This window comes from Giraffa tippelskirchi, chromosome 1, assembly GCF_054371585.1.
Source record: "Giraffa tippelskirchi isolate mGirTip1 chromosome 1, T2T-mGirTip1v1.2.pri, whole genome shotgun sequence".
In the NCBI taxonomy this organism is placed as follows: Eukaryota; Metazoa; Chordata; class Mammalia; order Artiodactyla; family Giraffidae; genus Giraffa; species Giraffa tippelskirchi.
In genome coordinates this window covers 210,350,980-210,365,902 of record NC_137275.1, presented here as the reverse complement: position 1 = coordinate 210,365,902, position 14,923 = coordinate 210,350,980, and the positions used below count along the sequence as shown (strand labels likewise).

The 14,923-nt window shown below is 42.4% G+C and overlaps 2 long non-coding RNA genes across 2 annotated transcripts in view; both read right to left on the bottom strand.

Moving 5' to 3' along the window:
* Positions 1-14,923, bottom strand: part of LOC145520025 (uncharacterized) — a 133,834-nt gene that overhangs the window by 72,549 nt on the left and 46,362 nt on the right. The window lies entirely within an intron of this gene.
* Positions 1,860-6,878, bottom strand: LOC145520028 (uncharacterized). Its single transcript, XR_014064132.1, has 2 exons — positions 5,522-6,878; positions 1,860-4,158 (listed from the first exon to the last, which is right to left on the bottom strand). It is a non-coding gene; the product is annotated as an uncharacterized LOC145520028 (long non-coding RNA).

Here is a 14,923-nt window from a genome sequence, read left to right as displayed (position 1 = left end):
AAACTACACTTGGCTAGGACGGTTGACCAAGGGCCTCTATGGGGACCCTCTGGCCTGGCAGTGTCTGAGTAATCAGGCATCTTGCTCAGGGGCGTGAGGCTCCCAGAAAGTGCCCCAAGAGACAGGAAGCAGAAGCTCCCAGTTTATTAAGGTCAGAGCCTAGAAACTCTCACATCATAAGGTCTGCCAGGTCCTGTTGGCCTCGCGGTCAGAAAGCCTGCCCAGATTCAATGCGAGGACAAACGATCTCACCTCTTTCTGACGGAAGAAGAAAGAATCTGCAGCTGCAGTCAATCTACCACAAATATATAATTTCACAATCATGAAAAATGCTATGAAGGATGAGAACAGGGTGCCATGAGGGATGGGGGTTGAGGGGGGAAATCTAATTTAGCCCAGGTGAACAGGCAGCTCTGGGTTCTCTCCAGCTCTGAAGGGTAAGTAGGCATAAGCTTTAAAAGGGAGCCTGTCTTCATCATATAACAAATATAGCCCATCTTCAACATCATCTTCTCCTTCTCCTCCCCAAGGAAAGCTATCTTTATTGGTGGTTAAAAAAAAAAAATTCAATAGGGTGTTTTGTGTTTTTCTAACTCCTTGGAAGACAGGCATATGCTTCAAAACTCTTGAATTCCTTCTATTCTCTGAGGAGTGAAATAAATTATAGCCCTGAGAATTTATTTAATGATATGGAACAGCAAATTCCACTCTAAAATCAAATACAACATCTGTAATAGTACAACAAAATAATAAGCAATCAAGTAGAAAACTTTGTTACTAAATACGAATATCTGGAAGGAACAATTTGTCATCCTAACACAGAGAACATTAGACACTTCAAAATTGCCATAATTCGCATTCAGTTTCTGTAATGAAAGTAAATATTTTAAAATTTCCAGGTATGCATGTTTATCATAAAAATTATATAGCTGGTATAGGTGAGTGTGCATCTGTATATAAATGTCTAACTATATACATAATACAATTCATCTGTATTCAACTTTCACCTCACACAGTAAGCATCCATTTTGTTTCAGGTCCTTTCCCTATACCATCTTTTTTTTTTTTCAACTGAAGTATAGATGATTTACAATGCTTCAAGTGTACAGCAAAGTGCTTCAGTTTTATATATTCTTTACATATACATGGGCTTCCCTGGTGGCTCAGACAGTAAAGAATTTGCCTGCAATGTGTGAGACTCAGCTTAGATCCCTGGGTTGGGAAGATCCCCTGGAAAAGGAAACGACAACCCACTCCATGTTTCTTGCCTGGAGAATTCCATGGATAGAGAACCCTGGTGGGCTACAGTTCATGGGATAGCAACGAGTTCGACACAACTGAGTGACTAACACACTTTTATATATACATGCTGCTGCTGCTGCTGCTGCGTCGCTTCAGTCGTGTCCAACTCTGTGCGACCCCATAGACGGCAGCCCACCAGGCTCCGCCGTCCCTGGGATTCTCCAGGCAAGAACACTGGAGTGGGTTGCCATTTCCTTCTCCAATGCATGAAAGGGAAAAGTGAAAGGGAAGTTGCTCAGTCGTGTCTGACTCTTCGAGACCCCACGGACTGCAGCCTACCAGGCTCTTCTGTCCATGGGATTTTCCAGGCAAGAGTACCGGAGTGGGGTGCCATTGCCTTCTCCATTATATATACATAGTTCTATATATTCTTTTCCTCAGTCTGTTCTATTATACATTATTATAAGATACTGAATATAGTTTCCTGTGCTATATACTAAGACCTTGTTGTTTATCTATTTTATATAAAGTAGTATGTTATCTGTTCATCCCAAACTCCTAATTTATCCCTCCCTTCCCCTTTCCCCTTTGGTAACCATAAGTTTGTTTTCTATGTCTGTGAGTCTATTTCTGTTTTGTAAATAAGTTCATTTGTACCATTTTTTTTTTTAGATTCCACATATGAAAGTGAAGTTGCTCAGTCGTGTCCAACTTTTTGCGACCCCATGGACTGTAGTCTACCAGGTTCCACCGTCCATGGGATTTTCCAGGCAAGAATACTTGAGTGGGTTGTCATTTCCTTCTCCAGGAGATCTTCCCGACCCAGGGATTGAACCCGGGTCTCCCGCAGACACTTTACCATCTGAGCCACCAGGGAAGTCCCAGATTCTACATATAAGTGATATCATATAGTATTTGTCCTTCTCTGTCTGACTCAGTATGATAATTTCTAGGTCCCTCCATGTTGCTGCAAATGGCATTATTTCTTTTTATAGCTGAGTAATATTCCAGTGTGTGTGTTTGACTACCAGGACAACCTTCCTCCAGTCTGTTCTCTCCAGTACAGTCTCAAATAGCTCTGCCCACCCCCCAGAGGGATCTTTCTAGCTATTAGCACAGGGTAATGTCTGTGCTCCAAAGTCCAATTTGGAAGGCCCTTCACAGTTGGGTTGAATTTCTCTCCAGCCTCTTTTCCTACTGCCCCAGACACTCTGTATATACCATGATTCCGCGGTTTTTGCCCACACTGTCTTCCCCATTTTGCTGACTTATCCTTCAAATCTCATCTCAAAATTTGCTTCTTCTAAGGAACTTTTTCTCCCATGTTCGCACAGGCTCCTGTTCTAAGCTATGAATCACGGAGTATTAAATTGGCCTCTCACCTATCTGTCCCTGCCCTGCACCCTCAGCCTGATCTCTGCAAGGGCAGGGCTGTACCTTCTTCACCTCGTTATCTTTAGTGACCAGCAGGGCCCGGTCCAACTTCATCATTCCATAAACACTGTTGAATAGCTTCTCTTTCAGGCCCCAGATGACCTTCTAGAAGGTTGATTTGCTGGCTCGAGAAAAATTTGGCTTTCCTGAAACACTCAAAAATCGTGATGCCAATAGGGGTATAAAGAAAAACATAGGGGACTTTCCTCGCGGTCCAGTGGTTAAGACTCCATGCTTCAAATGCAGGGGGCACGGGTTTGATCCCTGGTCGGGGAACTGAGATCCCACATGCCACATGGTATGGTCAAAAAATATTTTTTTTAATTTAAAAAAAGAAAAATACACATCTCTTAAAGTTCACGTAACTATTTTTTTCTCCATTAAGCAGGTGATTCTTTCCCACAGTTCATTATCTGTCTCCATGGGGACATCTGATGTACTCTGCCTAGCTTTATTTTGCAAGTCATGAAGCTGGGCCTCTGGGACTTCATTTGCCAGATCTAACCCCACACATTTGATTCCCTACAATGCTTTTCAAACAGTCCCTGAAAATGACTCGTTCTGTGTAGTTGGGTTCCCTGTGACAGCAGAAACTGACCAACGGCACAAGGAAGGAACAGAGATCGAGATCGTAAGGAGTGCACCAGAACATAATTACTTCCTAACGCCGAGGCTTCAGGCAGATTACTCAATCTCTATGCCTCAGGGTCCCTATCTGGAAAATGGGCACAGCATGGAAATGATAACTGCCTCACAGCATTTGGAGAGGCAATGTACACAGAGTGTTTAGCACAGCCCATGGCACCCACCTTGCTCTCCTCCTCCATCCCCAGGTGAACACTACAGGAGAGAGCAGGTTCCCACAAGCAGGAGGCACAGACAGGCAGCCAGACCCATCCAAAGCCAGTGCACAGGCAGGATCTTGCTTTCTCTGGCCCCTGGCTGCCTTTGCAGGCTGCGATTCCTGGTGAGGAATTCCCATTCTTCAGGTGATAAGGTTGAGACTCTAGATACGATTAAGCACCAGTTCCTCTGTGCCTGTTCAGCCAGCTGAGGTGTTACAAAAGGCAAATGGGTTTCTCCCCATCTTCACAGAGGCTTCTGGCAATAAATCCCATCTGCCTCTCATGTGCACTGCTGCCTGGAAGGATCCTTTTTCCCCCAGACGTCATCACCTGACACCCTCCATTAACACCACTCAAGAGTCTTCAAATAGAGGGGAAACACTGGGTCCTCCTAAATAAACTGCAGGCTGCATCTCGACATAATGACTTAGTTAAAACCAAGTTGCTTCTGTCAAGGTTGCTTCAAGAGGACAGTAGTAGCAAAACTGGAAACAATCCGGGATCAGGGCTCAGGGGGGATTTAAAGATCATTTGGAGAGGAATAATGACTTGCTTACGCTTCTACAGCAAATTCATGGCTGTGAGACATGGCTTCCCTGGGTCAGAAAGATCCCCTGGAGGAGGGCATGGCAACCCACTCCAGTATTCTTGCCTGGAGACTCCCATGGACAGAGGAGCCTGGCGGGCTACAGTCCACAGGGTCACACAGAGTTGGACACAACTGAAGCAACTTAGTACGCATGATGGGAATATGGACCAAGGTTCTTAAAGTCAACTCCAATATTTTTTCCCAGTAATACTGAAAAGATGATGGATTCCCGAATAGACTGTGATTTGGGATGGGGAAGGGCTTTAAGAGCAGAAGGACTACACAAGTATGATTAATTTTTGCACCAAAGGTTTGTTGAGTGCCTACCACGGGTCAGGAACTGAGGTAACAGTGAAGATAAGGGTTCCTGGTCATGTGTGACTTAGTTTGAGCTGGGTGAAGAACAGGGCTAGATAACAAACAAGTAAGCAAATACACCAAACACAGTAAGTCCCCTACATACTAACCTTTAAGTTGTGAACCTTCAAAGATGCGAATGGGCATTCCATCAGCACCAGGTGTGAATGAAAATGCAGCTTACCCTCCATAACCCCTGCTGACGATCCTTCAGCTCTACCATCTTCCACCTCCTCTCCCTCTTCCAGTCATTCTTCTTCCCTGTTCACTTGATGCCAGCCCCTGTATGCCGGCTATTTTACTGTACTTTTCAAGGTACTGTACTATAAGACTAAAAATGTTTTGTTTTTTGTGCTTTTATGTATTACATGTGAAAAGTATTATGCGCGTTAGTCGCTCAGTCATGACTGACTCTTTGAGACCCCATGGACTGTAGCCCACCAGGCTCCTCTGTCCATGGGACTTTCCAGGCAACAATACTGGAGTGGCTTGCCATGCCCTTCTCCAGGGGATCTTTCTGACTCAAGGATTGAACCTGGGTCTCCTGCAGAGCAGGCAGATTCTTTACCATCTGAGCCACCAGGGAAGCCCGAAAAGTATATTATTGAGCAGTGCTACATAGCCTTTTGTGTTAGTTGAGTGTCTAGGCTAACTTTGTTGGACTCAACAAACAAACTGGACTTACGAACATGCTCTCAGAACAGAATGTGCTTGTATGTAGGGGATTTACTGTACGTAATTATAGGTAATGACAAGCACCATGAAGAAAGCCAGCAAGGCCCTCTGATGGCAAATAACATGGTGGAGGGAGCTGCTTTAATAGGATGGTGAAAGAAGTTCTCACAGAGAGACTGGTCTTTAAACCAAGACCCGAAGGGCAAGACACAGGCCATATGAAGAGCCAGGAGAAGAGTGGAGAGAAAAAGAGCAAGAAGGAGGGGAAAGCTTGCTCTTTTCCAGAAATAGTCAAATGTGTATGGGGGCATAGAGCTTGGAGAGCAAAGCAGAGAGTGCAGGAGGTAAGAGGAGAGGGGAAGGTCGGGCAGGATACCACTAGCTTTCATAAGCAAAGGTAAGACATTCGAATGTTACTATAGGTACAGCAGGAGATCTGCAGAGTCCCAAACAGAGGAGAGACCCAGCATATTAATTTCTTGGAAGATGGTTCTGGCTGCTGTGAACCATGATGCCAGGTGAGCAAGCATGGGAGGAGTGAGCACACCTAGGAACCAGGGAAGGGGTCAGAAGATGGTGGTGCCCAGCGCTCCGGGGACGATTCTACTGACAAAAGAAAGAAATACATGCTTCTGTGATCAGTTTAGGAGTACAACTGAGAGACTTTTCAATGGCTTAGATTTAACTGGAAGGAAGAATCAGACATCTTACCTAGGACTGTCACTTAAGAAACTGTCTGGCCCGCTGGAATTCAGAGACATTCTAAAGAACTAGAATGATTCTCAAGTTAGGAGAAACAAACTCTGTTTAGTCCAGGTAATCTGAAGTCTGAGCAAGTTGATAGACCTCTCTCAGCCTTGGTTTTTCTTATATGTAAAAAGAAAGGGGGGGGGGATAATAATACGTATATTGTCCAGTGATGATAAGAATTCAAAGAGCACTGGCACATCTTGGCCCCAGATAAATATTAGTTACATTCTTCCTAAAAATAGCATCTCATTTGGGATCAAATACAGTCCTCTGAAGAGGACTTTTTTTTACTTAGTCTACTTTAAAGCACAAAACTTTAAAATATTCTAAATAAATATTTTCTAACACAAATTAGTCGGGTGTATCACTAGCTTATCATTAGGAAAAACCATAAAGCCTTTTAGAAGATCTATTTTCCTTTCATTTCTTTGGAGTTGTTTCTGACTCTCAAAGTTAATCTGTTTGGTCTTATTGTGATTTAGTCTAGAGAGAGTCTTAAAATTCTTCAACTTATTGCCTCATAAGAATGTCAACTTGATTAAACAAACTGAGAGGCAACTGTGGATTTCTCAACCACCCATGATGCTAAGTTTCAGTACTGGGTCCCCCAAACAATATTTACAAAGCTGCTCAGTTAACAGAAAAATAATGTCCCATGTGTGAATTCCTGCCACTTGGGAGGCAGAGTGGAGCTCAAGAGGGTAGGTATTACAACTCAATCCACTTAGCACATTGGGAAATTCAGCCTCTTTTCCACACCAAACTCTGGAAGGGCCAGAAGCAGTTCTGGGACTTCAGCTGAGACTCTAAGACAATGGAGCAGAGTCATATTTGTCCTGCTGCAAATGCTTTCAGCATGGAGACCCAGAGATTGACTACTTAGAACAGAATAATAACTTTTACGCTATCATCTAAGATTTTTTCCCCCAAAGCATATAAATATGTATGTGGAACATGCATAAACTTCTCTACAAAGTCTCTGCCCTGTGATTGGGTTGGCTTGCTTGCTGAAAGAGCCAAATTTATACAAAAAGAGAGGATAATCACTGTAATTTCTGCCCTAACACATTCATTGGAGAATCACACTTATACCTCAGGGAGAAAAAATTATTTTTCTCTCAAGACAAGTAATTTGGAGGCTATCATAAAGGTTTGTTTCAGTTTTATTTGGATATCAATCTCTTATTCAATTTTCCTAAATAAAGGCAGAGAATGTACACATAACATCTCGGGAAGTATATACTGCAATATAGGGGTGTACCCAGAAAAGACTTCGTCTACGTATTTGCTATTCTGCTGAGCATTCCTATGAAAAAGAGGAACAATACTCAACTGCTGATAACCAAAGAACCTGCTATTCTAAGAGAAGGCTAAATATCTCCTCTCACAGTGGCTGTCATTTAAATTCCTGCCTAGCAAAGGGATTTTTTATGGAAGGTTAATGCCTTCTATAACATTTATCCTGGATGGCGGAGCTTTTCGCATAATTTTCTGGGCTTTATTCCTACAGTGTTATGGAACCTTATCTTCCCTGTAATGGCCTGCCAGTAAAGAGCCAGTGCATATAAAGGCAGTCGTTATTTTTCAGCTCAAGCTCTGATTTAATGAAATTCCAAATCTCTAGGAAAAGGAGGTTTAGGGTTAAGCCACGAAGCCAGGGGGGCAGGCTGAAAGCAAGATGCTGTAGCCCTTCCTGGGCCTGGGCTGTAGGAGGTTACTCAGGACACCCCGCTCTGGCCAGTGGAGGCCACCTGAGGCTACAAAAAGAGCATAAGTCAGGCCAGTGGACTAAGTCAAGGGCGCAATCATTGCTTTTTTGGAAGGGATCTTTGGCTGGAGGAAGCCTCTTCCAATACTCCTCATTTGCATTTGAACTTCTTCCCCTTTCCATCATCTTCCTAATTCCCTTTCACTATTTTGACATTTACTAGAGACCCAGGCACTCAACAGAACATTTCCTTCCCTGGAACCTATCCACCTTTCCTTCTCTGTAACATTGATAATGACCATGGCAGGCTGTATTTTCCAAAAATGGCCATGACAATGTTTGTGGGTCCACTCGCCCTGCAGGAACCTTACCATGTCCCATAAGCAGGCAGAATCTGTTTCACCTCGCCTTGAGACAGGACTCTGTGACCACCATGTTGAATAAAATGCATGAAGTACATGGTGCAGGACTTTCTGGGGTGAGACCATGATAAGCGGTGTGTCTCTTCTAGCCTTTGAACCCAGTCACCGTGCTATGAGGGAGGAAGCCAGAACCAGTCCACACAGGGAGACAATGTGGAAAGGCCGCACGGAGAGGTTTGAGCTACCTAACTGACCAGCAAGTCCATGAGTAAACAACTTTCTTTGGCTGTTTTCCACCCTGAGCCTTCAAGTCCTCCAACTGAGGCCTCTCATGCCTGCCATTTGGGGGTGATTTGTTTTACAGCAATAGTAACTGGAACAGTGATGCCCTAGAACCATCTCTTTGTAAGTAATGACAAATGTTTCCTGCAAAGATCTGTAAGTCTCCAGCTACATGCCAGCTGATCCTCAGAGCCAATTTTAGCCACCCAGTATTGAAGGGTGGCCTTGAGACAAGGGAAAGCATCAAGTCACTGAAGATCCAACTCTGGGTCCTTTTTGTGACCTTAACTAAGTTCCTTAACCTCTCTGTTTCATCTATAAAACAGGGATAATAATGTCTACCTCGGGAAACGAGGCATGTGAAGCTCTTACACATAGTAGGATCTGTTATCACTAATTGAGAATTCTTTCTAAGAAGTGTCTACATTTTAGCTGGGCCATTACCCAAGGCTCAGACACTGCTGGTCACTGCAAGGAGATATCCATTCCCCATCATATCCTGTGCACTTGGGTTACGGATTCCCACACATTCTCTTATTCCACAAATCCACAGAGGAACAGAGGAACCTCATGGGAGGAATAAAAATAAAACTGACTCTCTTGCTCCTTTCTTATTAATGTTCAAGGATTAAAAACATTTCTTCTCTGATAATTTAGGGTGGCAGCAAAGTGGGAAAACACAAGAGACTCCTGAAAAGGGAATTCACTGTAACGGAAACAGAGTCCAAATTGGTAAACCGGACACAATACTATGTTAAAAAGAATAGTTTTAGGTACAGTATATAGTATATTGAATCCCCACAGATCCATCCAAGCTGAAATCAGAAGTAGGTTTTCGGGAAAAATAGTTGAATGTGGGCATCAAGACCTGTACTGCTGGAGAGGTGTACCACTCGGAGTCCAGTTGGTTTTGTTTCAGACTGGTGCTGTTCCATTTAGCGGCCACTAGCCACCTGTGGTTACTGAGCACTGAAAAGGTGGCTAGTCCGACTTCAGATGTGCCGTAAGCATAAGATATAGTAATACACCAGCTTTTGAGCTATATGATCTTAAAAATCATGTAGATCATTTCATTAATAATTTTATATGTTTTATATGCTAAATAATAGATACACTGCATTAAATAACATATTGTTGAAATTAATTTCATCTATTTCTTTATATATTTTAATATGGCTGCTAGGAAATGTAAAATTATACCTGTGGCTGATCTTATATATTCTCTTGGATAGTGTCACACTAAAACATCTCTATGGAAAGGACTATCAGAAAACCAGGTTAGCTTGGTCCAAAAGGATACATGTACTCCAATATTCATTGCAGCACTGTTTACAATAGCCAAGACATGGAAGCAACCTAAACATTCATCAACAGATGAATGGATAAAGAAGATATGGTATATACATATAATGGAACATTACTCACCCATTAAAAAGAATGAAATAATGCCATTTGCAGCAACATGGATGGACCTAGAGACTGCCATGTTGAGTAAAGTGAGAAAGACAAATATTGTATGATATTGCCTATATGCAGAATCTAAAAAATGATATAAATAATTTATAAAACAGAAATAGCCTCACAGACTTAGAGAACAAACTTATCGTTACCAGGAGGAAAAGGGGGGGGACAGTTATGGAATTTAGGATTGACAGGTATACACTGCTATATTAAAATGGAAAACCAACAAGGACCTACTATATAGCACAGGGAACTCTGCTCAATATTACATAACAACCTAAATGATTTTGAAAAAGAATTTGAAACCTACCAACATAAATGAATTTGTAAATGAATTTGAAAAGGAATAGAGTGGCTCAGAAGGTAATCCGCCTACAATGCGGGAGACCCAGCTTCGATCCCTGGGTCAGGAAGATCTCCTGGAGAAGGGAATGGCTACCACTCCGGTCTTCTTGTCTGGAGAATTCCATGGACAGAGAATCCTGGCAGACAACAGTCCATGGGGTTGCCAAGAGTCAGACATGAATGAGCAACTAACATATACGTATATATAAATGAATCACTTTGCTGTATACCTGAAACTAACACAACATAACGATGTTAATCACCTACCAGTGAACCAGTGAAGTTGCTCAGTCATGTCCGACTCTTTGTGACCCCATGGACTGTAGTCTACCAGGCTCCTCCATCCATGGAATTTTCCAGGCTGAAAGTACTGGAGTGGGTTGTCATTTCCTTCTCCAGGGGATCTTCCCGACCCAGGGATCGAACCCAGGTCTCCTGCATTACAGGCAGACACTTTACTGTCTGAGCCACCAGGCACTCCTATGTAACATAAAAAGTTAAAAAAAAAAAAGAGCACCAGAAAATCAGGTTGGCTTGAGCAAATCTGTAGATATATATATTTGCAATGGATAACAAGCAAGTCCTGGGACTCCTGGGGCCCAGGGAGAGCTCCATCAGATACTCCTATGGAAAAGTGCCAAGGGTGGGTGGAGCCTGCTCTGGTCAACAGCTGTCCTCCCCCACTAGCCATGTGCTAGAGGCACCCAGAGCTCAGATAGGGCAGCCTGGAGAGCCACAGTCGAGGAACTGTATCTTGAGGAATGCATCCTGGTCTCTGTTCTCCCTTTCCAGGTGAGCATCAAGGGGAACCAATGATTCATGAACCTGGGGATTCTCAATAACACTGGGAAAAAGGAATCCTCTGTAAATTCCAGCTAGTAGACTGAGCCGAGATTCAAATCATGGTAATGTGGGTGTTCAGTTCAGTTCAGTCGCTCAGTGGTGTCCGACTCTTTGTGACCCCATGAATCGCAGGACACCAGGCCTCCCTGTCCATCACCAACTCCCAGAGCTTACCCAAACCTACGTCCATCGAGTCGGTGTAAAAAGTCACAAAGCCTTATTTATAGTCTTAGATTATCAATGCCTCCTCATTTTAGTTGCATGTATGGTTCCCTTCTACTTATCTATTCATCTCACATAAGAAGAAGAAGAATAGCTCTGACTGAATGGTTCTGCTAGACATTTGGTATATATGTTGATTCATCACCAAACCCCTAGAATGTAGGCATTATTACCCACATCTTACAGATAACAAAGTGGAGGAGGCTTAGAGATGTTAAGTCTTGCTCAAATTCTAGTAAATGCCAGAATTCAAACTCAGATCTGTCTCATTCTAAGACTCACAGTCTTCAGGTTTTGGAACTAAAGAATTCTAACCAAAAAAAGAAACATATTATAGTTATTTTGCATTGATTAAATATATATTTAAACTTTTATATGTACATTCCTTTGCAAAGGTGATGCTAAAATCAGTCAGTTCAGTCAGTCACTCAGTTGTGTCCAAGTCAGTTGGGTCACTCTTTGTGACCCCATGGACTGAAACACACCATCCATCACCAAACACATGTCCATCACCAGCTCCTGGAGCCTACTCAAACTCATGTCCATCGAGTCAGTGATGCCATCCAACCATCTCACCTCTGTCATCTCCTTCTCCTCCTGCCTTCAATCTTTCCCAGCATCAGGGTCTTTTCAAATGAGTCAGTTCTTCACAGCAAGTGGCCAAAGTATTGGAGCTTCAGCTTCAGCATCAGTCCTTTCAATGAATATTCAGGACTGATTTCCTTTAGGATTGACTGGTTGGATCTCCTTGCTGTCCAAGTGACTCTCAAGAGACTTCTCCAACACCGCAATTCAAAAGCATCAATTCTTCGGCACTCAGCTTTCTTTGTGGTCCAACTCTCACATCCATAGATGATGCCATATATAGAAAGTTGTAAACAGGTTTCTACTTTAAATACTGCAGTCTTTCACCCTCAGCTTCCTCCTCTATAATGATGACACCTGCATTCAAGGACAACTTGAGGGTGATGCCTTCACTTGGTTCTGAGCCTATCAAGTCTTGTTCCTCACTAGATTCTATAAACCTTGGATACAGGGTCTTATCAAGCTAAAACGGCCTTTCAGTTTTTCAAAAGTCACGTAGCAGACATAGTTCTGTCTTACATAGTTTAATCTTTATTATGAAGGCAGTAGAGATCATTTTTAAACTGGGCATGAGATAATCAGATTTGCATTTTAGAAGGATCCCTGTGGGGTACTCTCACACACACTGGTGGGAGTGTAAATTGATACAATCCTTTCGGAAAGCAATTTGGCAAAGTGTACTAAGAGCTCTAAAATGTTTGACACAGTAATACCACTTTTGTGACTACTCAGAGGAAATAATCCCAAAACCAGAAAAAGTTTTATGCACAAAGCATCTATTGTAGCATTACTCATAATGGCAAAAAAATGGCAATGACCTCGCTCCTCAACAATAGGGGAATGGTCACACAAAGTTCAGCAATGCACTGGGTGGTATGTTACTCAGCCATCTAAATTATATTCAGGACAATCTACCAATAACATCAGAAATGATGATTTACCAATATTAGTATTAGCAACACATTTGTGGTAGATTCTAAAATTGGCCGCAAATTCTTCTCTTGCCTATAGCCGTACCCTTACTAAAAAAGGCCACAAATTCTTCTGCTTATATTCACATCCGTACAAAATGATGATGCAGATTCTTCATCAAGAAGTGGAATCTATTTCTCCACCCCTGGAGTGTAAATTGACTCTGTGGCCTGCTTTGGCCAATAGTTGTATTAGTGAGCTACAACCAGAAGTTTGAAAAACACTTAAGCGTTAGCACTTGCCTCTTGCTGTGGTTGGAAGCCTTCTATCACCATGTGAAAAAGCCCAAGGATAACCTGTTGAATGACGAGAGACACAGGGACCCAATCCCTCTTGTGGCCCCACATGTCAGCCAGTCAGTCCCAGAAGCAAAGCCATCTAGCTAAGTGGCAGCAAAACACAGATGCAAGACTGAGGCCAGCCATGACTAGCCGAACAGTTACACAGCTGAGCCTAGCCAAAATCACTCCTCTAGAGAATTCTGAACAAAATCAATGGTTACTATTTTAAGCTACTAAAGTTTGAGGCTATTTGTTGCACATCAGAAGTTCATGGATACAATGCTAATAATTTTTAAAGCTAGATGTTGGGTACATGGGATGGGTGGTAGGCGCCTTATAATGTTGCCTCTGTTTTGTGTATGTTTCATACTTTACATAATAAAAGAAATTTAATACATATATGCATTTGGGCTAAAGGAAAAATAAATGTTAAGTAAAGCATTTAAATGTAAAAATACATATACATATACATTTTGATCATGACTCTATAAAAAAAATTTTCCACAGAAAAATACTAGGAAAAAAAATACCATTGATTCCCTTTAGGTGCCGAGACTATAAACTTTTTAACTTGTATGTTTTTTCCAAAGTATCTATAATAAGCTTGATTTATTCTGAAAATCAGTATTTATAATCTTATTCACTTATTTGACTTTCATCCCTCCCTCAATACATTTTCTTTTTCCCATAGAATGTGAAGAGATGATTGGATAAGAATCTAAAGACAGAAAGAATGACTATTCAGGACTGATCTCCTCGCAGTCCGAGGGACACTCAAGAGTCTTCTCCAACACCACAGCTCAAAAGCATCAATTCTTCGGCGCTCAGCTTTCCTGAGCTGAGCTTTCTTTACCAAAGGTAAAGAAAATTGAAGTAGTCTAAGGGGAGACTGACCCTCAATGAGAGTCCAAAATGGAGGCAACAGAGAAGGAGAGAGGAGATAGATGGGGGAGACAGAGAGCGAGGGGTGAGATACTGAAAGGGATATTGAATGGCCATAATGTTGGGCATTGTCTTGTACTAGAAGGACATTTAACCTGGGACTATGTTTGAGCTTCAAGGGGACCCACAAACCCAGCCTAAAAGTACACCCTAATTTGGATTTAAGTGTGTAAATGCATCTCTCCAGTAGAAAAATCCACAGATTTCATCTGATTCTCAAATAGTAAATGTGCTCTCGAGAGCTTAAGACCCATGAAGCCTTGTCTCCCTGTAGACAGGGAAGAATTTGGTTTTGTCTTTCCAACCCTATTCAAATGTGACCACCCACAGACACCCTGACTAGGACACTGAAAGGATCAGAATACAGTCTGGGACTCTGGTCCTGAGAGCATGATCTAAGTGCAAAATGGCCCAGAAGGTGTCAAGCCTTTTGAGCCACAACTCATCACATGCACTTTCCTAGTGTCCCTTAGAATCTGGTTCCACTGGGTTCCAATCTGGAGAAAGCCAAATCCTTGTGGATATCAACTCAGAGTGTCAGAGCCATGGGTCTAACTGGGAACTCTGACTTCCAGGAGGCACTTACAAAACCAATTTTTCCAAATCTTGGGCTCCAGCAAAGCCCAGCACAGCCTGGTCCCTGCCCCACCTCCAACCTCTACTCTCTCCTCTTTCTTGTTCTGCTTCATCCTGGCCTACTCTAAATCCACAGAAATCTGTGCTTCTTCCCACCATAGGAGCTTTGCATATGCCATTCCCCGGAGTCTGTTCCATTCTCCTTCAACTGGTGAACTTATCCTTCAGATCTTAAGCTTAATCACTACTTCTCATGCTGAAGGAATCCTGCTGATACATGTTCTCAGGGCACTTAGTACAACTGAAATGCTATATTTATTTTTTTGATTATTAGATTAATATCTACCTCCTCTACCAATAATAAAAATAAAAGTCAACATCATTTAGTGTTCATCATGCCCCAGGTACTATAGGAATCCTTGACATGTATTCCTTTATTTCACTAGTACCAC